The sequence below is a fragment of the Symphalangus syndactylus genome, chromosome 16 (genome assembly GCF_028878055.3).
Source record: "Symphalangus syndactylus isolate Jambi chromosome 16, NHGRI_mSymSyn1-v2.1_pri, whole genome shotgun sequence".
In the NCBI taxonomy this organism is placed as follows: Eukaryota; Metazoa; Chordata; class Mammalia; order Primates; family Hylobatidae; genus Symphalangus; species Symphalangus syndactylus.
In genome coordinates, this window is record NC_072438.2 from 38,745,280 (window position 1) to 38,761,238 (window position 15,959).

The 15,959-nt window shown below is 36.3% G+C and overlaps 1 long non-coding RNA gene across 1 annotated transcript; it reads left to right on the forward strand.

Moving 5' to 3' along the window:
• The first annotated feature begins 12,544 nt into the window (after positions 1-12,544).
• On the forward strand, positions 12,545-15,696 carry LOC129464761 (uncharacterized). The gene is made up of 3 exons (XR_008651718.2): positions 12,545-13,120; positions 14,005-14,074; positions 15,605-15,696. It is a non-coding gene; the product is annotated as an uncharacterized lncRNA (long non-coding RNA).
• The last annotated feature ends 263 nt before the right edge of the window (positions 15,697-15,959 follow it).

Consider the following 15,959-nt stretch of genomic DNA (forward strand, 5'->3'; position numbering starts at 1 on the left):
GCAACTAGATGATTAGGAAGAAACCAACATTTACATGTACCATAAGTATAACATTTGCAATTGTTTTACTACATGGAACATTTACATAATATTTTAAAAAGTAAATATTGTTGATTTAAGATGTTTATATATATATGATTTTTAAAAAAACGGAAACATCTGTGCCTGAGCCATCACCATACTATAATCAGAGAGTAATCAAAACTAGTTTCAGCACTTTGAAGAAAGGATACTTGAATTCATGGAAATTAAGAATGCCTGCTACGGTATGAGAACTGCTGTTTGGGTTAAATATTTTCCATTTATGTAGAGAGAGAACCACTCACTTGAGTATGTAAAACTGCACCACCATTTTTAGCTTGAATTTTAATTAGTAAGCAAAGATGCAGAGTAGATATAATTCTTACACACACGTGTTTGTGTATGTCTGGCTTACATGTTTTATATAATATCTACCCTACATCTGTGTGAGTGTGTGTGTCTAGCTTACATATTTTATAGGCAATAGGTTTACTTTGCTATAGATGTGTATGTGAACAGTAATAGTATATCAGTAAGAAATTAGTATAATTAAATTAATACTACAACCTTAGAAGCTAAAAATATGCTTACTAATCATTCAAAAAGAAATGAAAGAATAGCCACTGGGGCCTTATTAAACTTAAATTTTATGATGTATACAGGTAATCAACTGTGCTATGACAGTATTAAGAAAGGTCTGGCCAGGCGTGGTGGCTCATGCCTGTAATCCCAGCACTTTGGGAAGCTGCTAAGGCAGGCGGATCACCTGAGGTCGGGATTTCAAGACCAGACTGACCAACATGGAGAAACTCCATCTCTACTAAAAATACAAAATTATCTGAGTGTGGTGGTGCATGCCTGTAATCCCAGCTACTTGAGAGTCTGAGGCAGGAGAATCACTTGAACCTGGGAGGTGGAGTTTGTGGTGAGCCAAGATCGCATCATTGCACTCTAGCCTGGGCAACAAGAGTGAAAGTCTGTCTCCAAAACAAAACAAAAAAAGGCCCATTGTCGATCTTGTTACATTTTGGTGATAAGAGAATATTACTATTAATAAAACTGCTGATAAAAATTGTAGAGTTAATAGAAAACGAGAGGGAAATCAATACATGAAGTGAGTTTAACACGATAAAAACCATGTGAAATTGTTCCTATTCTTTAGAGAAAGTAATGTTCTTGCTAAATACAAAAATATATAGATGAAACTGAATTAGGCAATGCCTGGTTAATTTGATGACAGAGCCTTTGACCCGAAGGGCAATTAAAAAGTTTTTGTAGATTAATATTATGAAAACATGGAGAATTCCATATATTAACTATTTTCTCTTAAAATTAAATAATAATTAAATGATGGGTTACTTATTTTGTTTGCAGAAAAAGTAAACATATATTGAGTAAATATACATACTTCAACTCACACACTGATGCATAAACAAGTAATAAAATGAAGTTTCCATACATGGACCAACTCTTACTTTATGTTGGCTAATTTTTTAGTAGCTTTATTGAAAACTAATTTGAAATTTACCTGAGATTTACATATATATGTATGCATCTATTTATTTATTTAAATTTTGCAGATTATTAGACTGAAATATTCTGTTTCTCTTAGAAATCTGTCCCCAGGGAAAGAAATATGAGTTAATAGTGACCTAAAACTGGTTTGCCTCAAATATCAGCTGAAAATGTGCAAAAGAGCCTCGGCTCTATCATAGGAGGACCATAAGATAGAATTCCTTATGTAGTTGACACATAAACTGATTTTAAAGAGGTACTTAAAATAAACATATTTGTGTAATTTTGATACTTAATGGATTCACACATATAAAGTCAATTTGAATCAACATGGATAAATATAAAATTCATGCAAATAGCAAACAAATCTGCGTTTTTATGCTCTAACCTAAAAAACTAGACTAAGATGAAAAGGTCATTCCCAAATGTTTTATTTAAGGCTAATAAAGCAGACTTGGACTTTTTACAGCCTTCAAATCCTCTCCCCCAGCCTAACTGTCTACACACACACACACACACACACACCCTCCCCCCCGACCCCCCATCCCATACACTTCCTGAAAGCAATTATAAGGGAACTGCAAACAGCCATTGATCTTAGTGGCTCTGGATCTAGCTATGCCTTTGAAAGGCGATTAAAACATTCATAAATATCCTTAAAATATTCTATAAAGAACATCTGGGCACTTAAATACATTTGTGAAGTACCTAAAATAACTGAAAAAATGCACATTAAACCTTATGGTAGAAAGTTGAAGGTAGTCTGGAATTGTAAGAGAACCGACTGGAGGACTTACATTTACGTAGTATTTTACTTTAAGGGAAATGTTATCCATATAATCTTTGTAAAATTATATTATATTTTTAAATAAATCAATATATACAGATATATATAGACAGGGACAGAGATTTATGAATGAAAATAGTAGAGAACATTAATGGAGTTTAAATCTGTGGTGGGAATAAGAATGTTATTATTGGTGAATTGTGTCCCACCACAATTCCTATGTTCAAGTTGTAACCCCCAGTACCTAAGAATGTATTTGGAGATAGGGACTGTAAAGAGGTAATTAAGATTAAATGAGGTCATATGAGTGGGCCCTAATCTATGACTGTATTTGGAGGTGGACTTTCAAGTAGTGATTAAGTTGAAATGAGCCTGTGAAGGTGAAACCTAATCCAACCTGACTGGTGTCAAGAAGTGAAAAGAAAGAGAAGAAATTTTAGACACAAAATGAAACATCACAGATGTGCATACACAGATGAAATATCTGTGAAGTTCAGTGAGAAGGCAGCCATCCCGTCTGTACACCAAGGAGAGAAGACTCAGGAGAAACCAAACCTGCCATCTTAATAGTCTTAATAATTTTATTGTCAAAGTGAATCTTCTAAGTGAATTCCTTGAAACAACAAACCAGGCACTGGGACTTGAAGCCTACCTCACTTATGCCTTTCTCCCACCCTTCCCAAGAGGGTTTTTCTGCCACAGCCTCCCCAGCACCCTAGAGCCATGTGTTCTGTTCCAGACTGAACCGAGGGTGGGACTTCTTATTCTGGTGACCCAAAAATGAGATGCAGATGAACTGGGAAAGAAGACAGTTTATTTCCGTAACCCGGTACAGGGAGAAGACCCGGAAAATATCACCAGACCAACTGAAAGTTACAAAGTTTTTCAGAGCTCATATAGCTTTTAAGCGTATATCTATGTGTAAGTGTGCATTCATCTAAAGACATAAGTGATTAACTTCTTATCTATAACTAAGGTCTGAGTCCTGAAGACCTTCCGATGGAGTCTTCGTAAATTGACTTAATCTAGATGGGTCCAGGTGCCAGGGGTGATTACCTTTATCTTGTGTCCTGCTAAATCATGGAGGTTTGGGGAGTTCCTTTAGATTCCCAATAAAAATTGTGGAGATCTGGGGAGTTTCACCAGACCCCCAATAAAACTTATTTAATTCTAAACAGGTCCTGTTAAGAATTCCTTCACTATCTTGTCATGCTTCAAGGCCAAGGAAAGGCCTGGGCAAAACTCTTGGTGGGCTTTTGTTCCATTCCAGCCTTTGCATATGGGCACTGGCTCTATCAATTTTTAATGTTTAACTTCACCACTCAGTCAGTGCTGAAATAGTCATGCAGTCCTGCCTATTCAGCTGTTAGTGAGACCTGGCCTGCCACAGTTCCACATAGCCTTCCCTTTCCGAGCTCAGTCCTCAGCCACCTCATGTTCCCATCCACCCTTGACAATGGTTCTGGGTATAGCTGAGGAGGTATTAGCATCAGGTGCGCAGCATTGCATGATGTCACTGGGCTGTGAGTGGGGTAAATCCCCAGCCCCCCTTCCATTTGGAGTTGAATTTTGCAAGGTTGGCTGAGCTTCTTGTTCATCCACATCCAGATACCAAGTGTGTCCTGGCACAGAGGTTGCTATCCTTTGGGAATTTTTCACCTGCAGTGGGTTGGGACAACATGATCCACAAACAGGAGGGTCTTGGCTTAATTTTGGCTCCTCCTAGCAGAAGCATGGTATATCAGTCTACTTGCTGAGTCTTAAAGACTAGCAAGAAATTTCAGTTAGCACTACCACTCAGTTTGACCAAAACAACTTACATAGCACGCCTAATTTGAAATAAGGACAGAGAAATGTAAGCCTACTATATTCCTGGAAAAAAGAGCACCCCAGGTGTTTGTTGACACTGTTACCAGAAAGGGTTCCCGATCCAGACCCCAAGAGAAGGTTGTTGGACTTCTGCAAGAAAGAATTTCGGGCTAGTCCATAAAATGAAAGAAAGTTATTAAGAAAGCAAAGGAATAAAATAATGGCTACTCCATAGGCAGAGCAATAGCATGGGCTGCTCGACCAAATATAGTTATAGTTGTCTCTTGGTTATATCCTAAACAGGGGGTGGATTATTCATGAGTTTTCCTGGAAAAGACTGGGCAATTCCTGCAACTCGGGGTTCCTCCCCCTTTTAGAACATATAGGGTAACTTCTGGACATTGCCATGGCATCTGTAAAGCTGTTGGCGCTGGAGGAAGCATCTGTTAGCATGTTACTGCATTATAATTAGTGTATCATGTGCAGGGAGGATGACCAGAAGTCACTTTCATCGCCATCTGGGTTTTGGTGGGTTTTGGCTGGCTTCTTTACCACAACCTGTTTTATCAGCAAGGTCCTTCTGACCTGTATCTTGCACTGACCTCCTATCTCATCCTGTGACTAAGAATGCCTAAACTCTTGGAAATGCAATCTGGTAGGTCTCATCTTTATTTTACCCAGCCTCTACTCAAGATGGAGTCACTTTGGTTCCAACACCTCTGACAACACCAGTAAAAAGACAACCAAATTGTGTGGCAGTTATATTTCCTTCTATGATTAAAATATATCATTCAGGTGCACATCCTGCTCTAGCAACCTGTGTAAGCCTGCTTCATATAAATGAGTCTGATTTTAATGCTACCAAGTGTCAGGATTCTAATCTTAGATGACTGAGAAACCCACCTTTATAAATTACTCAAGGTGTTGGTTCTCCAATACTGTTTACAAACCCCTAGGTGTCCCTGAAACCCTTTTAGGAGGTCTGTAGCAGGGGGTCATAGTGATACTAAAACATTATCTGCTTTTTACCCTCATGATATTTTCTGTAATGTTAAGAAAACAGCCATGGGTAAAAAACTACTGGTACCTTAACATGAATCAAGGTACTAGTACCAACTGTGGTAGTACCATTATATTCTTCGGCTCTGTACTCTGACAGAAAAAAGCGAGAGGATGATTGTGCCATAATATAAAACGTATTTGTTTTTTTTTTGTTGTTGTTGCTAGTTCCTATCACAAAGAATCCAAAACACTTGGAATTTACTGGGTGGTAGGAATGTCTTTTGTTCTTTGTAATTAGCCCCTTTTGATCTAAATTTATACTAATGAAGTGACTTAGGGTGAAGCCTCCACAAAGCTTCAGGATGGGGCCAGTCATCAGAAAGACCAAGTGATTAGAGAATTGAATGTGTGGAACTTGCTGCCCCACCCACCAATCTCCAAGAAATGTGGGGTAGGATGCTGGATATTAAGATCTAAAGAACTCCTGAACAATGAGATTTGATGAACTTCTGGATTGCTGAACACATGAAGGAGAGGTGCTGGGTTGTGGCACACTCAGAGGGCATGGAAGCTCTGCACCACCCTAGACCTTGCCCCAACCATTTCTGGCTGTTCATCTGTATCCTATGTAATTTCCCTTATAATAAAATGGTAAACATAAGTGTTTCCCTGAGTTTTGTGAGCTGTTCTAGCAAGCTAATCAAACCCAAAGAAGGGAGTTACATGAAATCCGGTTTGTAGCCAGTCTGGTAAGTAGCCAGTCTTGAGGTTAGAAGGTAGTATCTGACACTACCTCCAGGTAGATGGTGTCAGAATTGAATTGAATTGAATTGAATTATGGGATAGTCTCAGAGCCAGGTAGAGACCTGCTGCAGGTATAGAGACACTGCAGAGAGTCTTCACTAGGGCAATGCCGAGAGGAACCATAAGAGTGGGGCCACTCCTTGGACCCCAGAACTGTAGCACCACCAGCATGCAATGCCAGTTTGGGAAAGCTGCAGGCATACAACTTCAATGTGTGAAAGAAAGTGTGGACCACACACAGTAAAACCATGGGGGGCAAGGCTGCTCAGGGTCCCAACTCCCACCCCAGTGTGTCTAAGTGGCAAGACATGCAATTAAATATATATACACACACATGTGTATATGTATATATGTATACTATATATATTATATATATATATATATGTGTGTGTGTATATATATATGCTCAAGCCTTAGGATTTAATATTGTTTGCCATGTTGGGTTTTGTACTTACTTGGGACCTGATACTTCTTTCTTTTTTTTCTTATTTCTCCCTTTTGGAATGGGAATATCTACTCTAGACCTGTCCTGCTAATATAGTTTGGAAGTATATAACTTGTTTAATTCACAGACCACACCTGTAGGAAAATTTGAGCCTGAAAAACATTAAGATTTTGGGGGCTACAGGGATAAAATAAAATATGAGAATGAGAAGAACATGAGTTTTGGGGACCAAGTGGAATGCTATAATCTGAATGTGTCCTCCAAATTTCATTCACCAGAAACTTAATTTCCAATGCCACAGTGTTAGGAGGTGTTTAGGTTGGGAGGGCTTTGCCTTCATATGGATTAATGCCTCTGTTGAAAGGGCTTTGGGAAGTGGATTCATACTTGCCTGTCCACTTCCTTCCATATGAGGACACAGAGGGAAAGCCCTCACCAGATGCCAGTGCCATGGATCTTGGACTTCTTAGCCTCCACAACTGTAAGAAACAAATTTCTGATCTTTATAAATCACCCAGTCTCAGGTATTCTGTAAGAGCAGCACAAAATGGACTAAGACAGCATCTGCTAAGGAATTGCTTGGTCTGTGGTGAACAACCCACACACATCTGGTTACAGAAGAGTTCTGTATTGAGCTTAAGGATAGAGGAAATAATTTTTTTCCTTTCAGAATGACTAAATAGCAACAATTTTTAATTTTATTACTTCTTGACCCTTGAGTACATATCTTTGTAGTATTTATTGTGATACAATAGGAAATATGCAAAACACTTTTATTTCATAATGATTGCTCTCAAGAGAATCACTGGCAATTGTTTGAATTGTAATCCGAAATATTTGCTTTGCTTCACTGAATACAATTTGTACTTGAAAAAATGACAGATAGACTGTGTTTATTGAGAATTGGGTATTTGTCAAGCATTTCTTCAAGATTAAATAATGTGAGCCTGTCACTTCATGAAAAACAGGTAACATTGGTTTTTGCTAATAATAAAAGTTGAGCATTCAACTGAAAATTAAAATTTTAGAAAACATGTATCCAATCCCATGAGTTTGGGAGCTTCACTATAAAGACATTTCTGATGAGATTGGATGTGATATTGATAAATATGCTTTTTAAACATTATATAATGAAATGTATAAACATTTGTAATATTTTAATAAGTCGATGAACAAATACATTTCAAATGACCAATAAATGATGTTACAAAATTATGTGAAGGTAAAATGTATTTTCACAGAAAATGCTGAATCCATTTGATTTTAATGCAACACAGTGTAAATAGTTCATTGATAAAGTTTTGGATTCTACATTGCAACTAACTTTAAAGAAGCCATGATTTGACAAGTTTTGGTGTAGAATAAAAGAGGAGTACAAGTTTCTGAAAAGCAATTAACATGCTTCTTTCTCTTTACATATTTGCATGAGGCTAAATTGTCTTCACATACTTCAACCAATACACCATATTCACAAAGATTAAATGCAGAAGTGGATATGAGAATTCAGCTGTTATTTTATTTTATTAAGACAAATGTCAAAGAGAATTTAAAAAATGCAAGACAATGTCACTCTTATCACTAATTTGTTTTTTATTCTGGAAAACAGTTATTTTTTATAAAAGTATTTATGTTTGCATGCAATAGACTTATTATTTTAACATGAATTAATACATGTTTTAAAATTCAGTGGTAATTTCCAATACAATAAATACCGATATTTATAAACTACATACACCATAGCCATTTGTATTTTTCAATATTTTCCATGAGTGTAAAGAGGCCCTGAGGCCAAACGTTTGAGAACTGCTGAACGTAATGTATCCATGGGGAGGCATTTTAGAGAAACCTTGATAGCCTTTGATAGTTGAATATCTCAATACTTTTACTAGCCCTTAGTGTGTTTTACACTGAGAATTTTATTCACAGTCTAACTAGTTGTATTCTCTAATTCATTTCCTCATTCAGCCAACAAATATAGTCACTATTCTAGGTAATGAGAATATAGCAGAGGAAAAAAAAGCAAACTATCAGCAGAACAAAATATACGTTTCTTTCAATGAGCCTGTGTCCTAATAGGCTAGACATAAGTATAAAATAAATATGCAGAATAATATATTTTCATATCATAGATACACTCCCAAGTCAGTCAAAGATCTTGAGTTTAAAAGTAATTAGTTCACCCAACACACAAATTTTAAGCTACAAAGTGGGAGAGTAGATTTTATCAGCTCTTTGTGACTAGCTGACTTCCAATTTGATTCAGTCATCTTGGCCCATTTTTACATGAATATCGGATGCACACCAGAACTTCCATTGGCCAAAATGGTGCAAAAAAATGTCATTTAAGCTCGTGAAATGTATTCCATATGGCCCACTTGGCTATTGAGTCAGCTGATTTGATTTCATCAGCATTCTGGACTTAGCCACGTTATCACATATCCTGCTTTTTGAATAAGTTATTGCACAATATGGAGAACTTCCATCACAATCTACTTGGATCACAACCAAATTGTTATATCTTTCAGGCTGAAGGAAGGAAATGAAGTCTCTTCAACGTTATGAGCTAAGTAGGGTCAGTTTTGCTCCATCTTATCTTCTCTTTTGTGTTTTTTCCTACTGATCTCCCGAACTGCACTTATTTATTTATTTATTTATGGTTTTGTGCATCCCTAGTCTACCTCTAATTTTCACCTCAGAGATTCAAATCTTATGTCTCTACCTCCAGTCTTTGTGAATTTGGGAATATTTCAGTGACCTGTCACAAAAATGCCAGTACATACAATTGTCAAGTCAATTATTTTTATAAGTTTGGCAGCAGAATTGGTGTATTAAAATCTATTTATGGGAGATTAACCCATTATTGTTTAGTTGGGAGAAAAAAACAAATATACTCTGTAGGTATTTAAAAAAGGACTTATCAAATGAATTAAAAGTGTTAAGACACACACACACACACACATAAAAACACATACACCCCACATACATCGAAAACCTTGGGGTACAATGATCTGAGCTACTGTCCCCAATGGTTAGGAAATCAATTAGTACAATAAATATCAAAAACCACTCTGGATAATCTTGGTTTTCTATAGCAACAAGTGGATAATTCTTTATACAAAGCTCATGAGCTATAGGAAAACTTTATCTACTATGTGCTAAAGATCACGAGAAGCTCATTGCTGCTATTAGAACAATATTAGGCTTTGTTCTTCTTCTACTTTACAATTCTCATGTAAACTGGTGGAATTTAACCCATAATTCTGCATTAAAGTGATTCTGGGAAAAACAGTTCTCAGTCTTTCCTACCTAAAGAGCACAGAAGAGTTTGAGAATGAGGTTAGTTACTGGAAAAAAAAAAATACTATCCAGCACGTCAAGACAGTAGATATGCCAAAATGAGTCCTTCCTAGTTAATATCTGAAAATAAAAATTTCATTTCTTATATGACTCCTGGTAATCAAAATGACTAGACACATTATAAAAATGTGTGGTGGCTTAATAAGTCAAATGTCTTAGAGAAAATATAAGATTTTAGTGAGAGAGAATATTGTCCCAAAAGGATAGCACAAAATATAGATTACCAGAAAGGATAGTAACAGATTAGCAGTTCAAGAAATAATGATTGTGTTGGCATTGTAGTAGGTGCTTTGAGCATATCACTGGAAATACAGCACCCTCCCTGCTCTCAACGAACTTCCTCTTCAGAGATAGACAACAAGCAAGTCAACAAATAAATAAATAAGATAAATGTTATTTATGAGTAAATAATCAGAGTTATAGGAGAGAGAGTGAGAAGAGATATGATTTAGACAGAGTGGTAAAGAAAAGGCTGTGTGAATATGTGACATTTGAGCTCACATCTGGAGTTTGAGAGAAAACAGACCACATGATGAGAAAAGGGGGAAGATGGTTTCAGATAGAGAGATTGGTAAGCACAGGCCCTGAGAGCTGAGAAAATCTTCACGTGTTCAAGGTATGGAATGGAAACCATTGTTGCCGAAAAATACTGAGTAGAGAACAGAATAAAATGATGTTGAAGAGAAACACAAGAATTAGATTATGTAAGGTCTTGGCATGTGCAGTGGAGTGAAAGAAAGGTTGTTGTGGTTTGGTGAAGTTGGTGAGTGAGGACAAGAGTGATAGATTATGAGGACAGCGGTAGGCAATGACAACCTCATGTAAGCACTCATAGTTCTCTTTAGGAGTTGGATACTTTTTAAAGAAGTATGAGAGGCCGTTGAACAATTTTAAGTATTGTTACTAAGACTGATAATATCTGATTGGAGGTCCACTTAAGGTTTGCAGAGAGCAATTTCTGAAATGAAAACAAAAATTTGGTAGATTTTATGGATAAAAAAGTTTAGGATAAAACATAAAACCATTATCAAAAAATTAAAAACAAGAAAGAAACAGAAAGTTTGTTATTTTATGAGAATTTAACTAAACTTTCAGTAAAATAAATGAAAGAAGATGAAGTTTAACTAAAGTCTCACTTGCCCTTTACTTAAAGTGTCACTTCTGATAAATTACTTACTATTGTTTTTGTATTTCCTTTTTGTAGTTTTAAACATTGTATTATGTTTTTATGTTTTTTAAATAATTGGTTGTACTCCTTCATGTAATCAGTTTTTAAATTCAATTTTCATTGTACCACATAATTTTATTGCTCTGTTTGTTGTCAACCATGTATAATTATTATATTTTTTGTTCATTGTTTAGGTAATTTTCTCCCATGGAGCATATAAAAGAAAATAACAAGTTAAAGTGTTGAAAATAACTGTAAACTATAAAGTGTATAAAGAAGAAAGATTTAGGTCAAAAATTTAAAGAGAAAACTCCTAGTATTTACTTAAGGAACATATGGTATGATAGAACCATAAAGTAATTATTTCATGACTTTGTATTCTCACCATTAATGTGATAATTTTCAGTGATATTATTGTTAATAGTCATCATCACCTTACATTAATTTTGACCTCCTTTGTATAGGTCAGTGTGCCAGGTCCAGGAAGAAAAAGTGATATTTCCTTTGAAATCAGGCTTGGAAGACAATTCTCCCTTGGTGATGTAAGCTACGTTTATTTTGCAGGATGCAAGAATAAATGTCAAGTTTTTCAATTCAAAATATGAAAGGACCAATCTAAATTAAATCTGGATGGAGGACACATATAAACCGATGTTAAAGGAGGCTCAGAGTAGAGATGAATTTTGAGAATATATTAAAAATCTCACAATTGGTATTTGTTTATAAGATAGATAAGGAGATGAGAAATCCCTCTTTAAGAAAGTAGTCTCATATGTTTGCATAGCAGTTCATAGTTTCAAAGTCTTTACGCTTCTAATATTTTTTATGAGTCTCAGAGTAATCCTCTGAGGTGAACAAGACAGCCACTTTCCCCACGGATAATGTAGGAGCCAAAAAATGCAACTTGCTTATATGGTGTATGTGACAGAAATGAGACCAGGCACTCACCTTTGATTCCCTTCAAATATATTTCTACTATATTATGCAGCCCCATTATATTCTGTCTGGAAAAATAAGTGAAAAGTTGAACTCTTTCACCTTTTAAGAAAAAGTAAGTGTGAGCCTTACACTTAAGTATAAAATAAAACTAACCAGTATGATTTGGTGCTATACCAGTAGAAGAAAAACAAGAAATTTTGTTTTATGAAAACTTTTTAGACAACATAAAGCATCAGAAGCTATCATTTATTAAGTGCCAACTATGAACCAGTTTCTCAATGTATATTATTATTCTGTTTTACAGATGAAGAAATATACTCAATGTTTCTACTATATCAGTCACAACTCTTAGTTTTAATCCATGAAAATTACTCTGGCTAATTTAAAGAATTTACTAAGGATATTAGCAATTCTCCAACTCTCTGGGAGGCCAGGGAAACTAGCTTAAAGGCTCAGCAGCCAGGACCTGTACCAGCATGGGAGCACACTTTGGAGACCCCACAGTGTGGGATTCAAGGAGAGGCAATTCCTATACCCCGGAAGCCACCAATGGGTTCATTGCCATCTGTCTTTCTGCCATATTCTGCCATCTTCACCAGGAAATGAATTATTCATAGTGCCTTCTGTACTCCAAGTCAAAATCTCAAAAGGCATATCTTATTTATTAAGTCTAGGTCACATAATAGACTTCTTTTTTTTCTTTTTTTTGGTAAAAGTCGTATTTACAACATGGTAAATTCCCTAAAAAAAAACTTCTGATTAAAAGTGGTTGAGTGCCATAAACATAACACATGTTCACTATACAAGTGTGGGAGATTTCAAAAACAGCTACAAATTCTTCCTTCCTTTACGTATACTCAGGCCTTTACAAATGTGAGTGTTGCAGCTCTTCCCATCAAAATATAGAGTCGCTCTTCCTCAACCATGAATTTGGCAGATGTTGTGACCTGTTTGAACAACGCAATGAGGTAGAAATGACACTGTGCTGGTTGCCAGCCTGCGCCTCAGCGGCTGTCTGCTCTTCTGCTGTTCCTCTGAGAGCCCTGCTGCACCAGTGAGAACGATTCCAGGCTAACATACTGAAGAACGCAGTTCAAGTGAAGGAGACAGTGTTGTCACAGCCAAGGCACAAACACAGGGGAGCAAGCAAGACCCCCTCCCTCAGACAACCTGCAGTTGACCACAGATGCATGAGAAAGCTCCATCAAACATGCAACTCGGTTATGCCAGAAGAACAACTCCACCAACTTGCAAACCTTATCTGCTTAATGTTGTAAGCTACTAAAATGTGGGATGGTTTGTATGCAGCAAATATCTGGCAAATTTACAAAAAAAGTCATTTTCACAAGCATTTCTGTGCATAACCAGCTTCACATACATGAAATTCCCTTGGAAGGTAGGTGTGGGTGAGGTGAACTTTTTAGACACACTACAAGCAGTTTGCATGACTTCAAGGGCTCCAGTGGAACTCTGCACAGAGGGGCTTATGGTTCCACTATGCACATGATCGTCTTGAGGGATAGCCAAAAAGGGATTTTCTTCATATGGCTTCAAGTTACTCTAATGCCAATATAGCTTTTATCACAGCCTGCCAATGTAAGTCGATATATTTATTTCCTATTCTCATTTAACTACACATATTGTGAATTGCAGTGTTCTTTTCTTATCTGAATAGCCTCTCAATAGCTGTTTATTATAATATTTGCCATATAGTCACCTCCCTCTGACAGCAGGGTAATACAGCTTAATGAAATATTTGTAAAGCCCAATGAACTGCACAGAAGAAATATGCTTTTAAATTCTAAATTATGTTTCTCACTGACACCATTAACAACATATTCTCCTCACATCTGTGCAACTTGTGACTTTACTCAACCAACCACACACCTTGTAGTCACACCGGATGAAATGTTAGGTCTGTGAATGATTCTCATGCAGACAAATTGTTGAGGCATGACACATTGTTGAAGCTGTGCTCAACCAGTTTGGGAATTAATAGAGAGAAGACTGCAAATTGCTGAAACCTTTTCCAATAATATTTCTTGTCTCTATGATGATCATCATACTTCAACACCTTTTTTTTCCCCTGGAAATGTTTAGACATTATTATTTAATTGCATCTCATTATTAATTAATGTATCTCTAAATTTTCCTCAGACTCTGTCATATCTGAGACCATGCTGTGCCAATGAATCACACATTGTTAAAGCTAAAAGGAACTTTTAAGGTAATACATAGGAAATGTTTAATATAATGCCTCATAAGTAGTAATTAGCTAATAAACATTAGTTGTTATTATTGTTGCTTTCTACTATTAGTATGAAACCTCTGGATGCAAAAATGAGAAAACTGAAGTTTCTACTAAAATGTTGCCAGTAACATGTTTAGTAGCCTACAACTTTAAGCAGATCGAACCTTGCCTTTTGTCATTTGAAAAATGTTGTCAAGTGCCTCCTACATTTACATATAGGGAATATGGACAAAATCTGAGATGGAATTCTTGTGCTTCATCTACTGGCAGTTTATTGACACCAGCACCTATCCATGTGTAAATGTGTGCTGTGGCCTTAACTTGCCTTCTCACGTAGGTCAGCCCATACTGTTTAGTCTTGGTTATAATCAGTGTTCTGATTAAGAGGCATGGGATATACTAGAAAAGGCAGAAAATGGCAGAACTGAATTACTCTGTAAGATGAAGGAGTAAGGATTTTGAAGTCCCCTGTGGAAAATCTGGGAATAAGAAAGGGGATGAAAGAGGAAGGAAAGAGAAGATCAGGAGAAAAATGAAGGAGACAGGAACAGAGGAGGAAGGGAGAAGTTAGTAGTGCTAAGTGCTTTTTGTGATAGGGTTGCTAGGTAAAATATAGGATGTCCAGTTAAATTGGAGTTTCAGATAAAACAATGAATATTTTTATATGTCTCTAATAGTGCATGGGTATCAAACAGTTAATCCATCAATAAATTCCCTGTTTCGCTAAAATCAAATTTAATTGAGCATTCAGTATTTCTATTTGCTAAATCTTGCAACCTTATCTTGAGGATACAGACAGAAAGAAGAAGTATGTATACAAATTAAACCTATATATTATGGGATGTAAGAGGTTAATCTCCCCTTCCTCTCCTCTGCAGAGGCTGTAGATATCCTCTCTGACTTTTTTCTGTCTCCTTTACCTGCTCATTCTTGATTATTCCATTAGTCTCTACTTGGGCTCCTCAAAGGTACCTTAAGCAGAAGACACCTAAAACAAAACTCTTGACTTTGCCGTTCCCGTCTCTGCTACATCATTCTGGAGAAATCACCTGCCAACCCCCTGCTTAAAATAGCTTCCTTGCCTCCACTGTTCCCTATGTCATCATGGTGTTTTATTTCCTCTACAAAATGGTATAATCTAAACAATTTATTTGTTTGCTTACTTATTTCTGGTCTGAGTGCTCTCACTAAAATGTAAGCTCTATGAAAACAGGGAACTTGGAAATTTGCTTTACACTACTATCTTAGTACTTAACACAATTGTGCTTCACAAATCAAAATTTAGTAAATGTGGAGTAAATTAATGAATAAATAATCTGCTCCCTAAACTTAGTTCTCTGGCACCATTTTATGTCTCAGAGAACGGCATTACCAAGTATCTAATTTTGTAATCGCCATAAATGTAATAGTCCTTCATGAAATCTTTGAGGCCCCAGGATCCATATCCAAACAGTCACATTCATTTCTAAACTGTATCTATTACGTTTTGTGTGTTTTTAAAATCAGCCAGATTCTTTCCATTTCCACAACAATTACCTTGGCTCAGATACTATCAACTCTACCCAGAACTTCTACAGTCTCTTGTGAGTACATATTTGGTGAGTACATATTTTCTTTTGTCTCCTTCTGAAGAGTTTCCACACTACAGTGGAATAATTTTATGGAAAAGCAAACTTGGCCATGTCACTCCCACTCCATCCCATTCCCACTTTTCAATAAAGAGAATTCAAGGTGAATATTTATTTTTAAATAAACAAAGAAACAAACAAGTAAATAAAGACCTATGTTAGCCATTGAAAATTTGGCCTCAAAAATCCCCAACCTCAACAAGCACCATTTTGCTACTCTGTTTTAGTTTTTT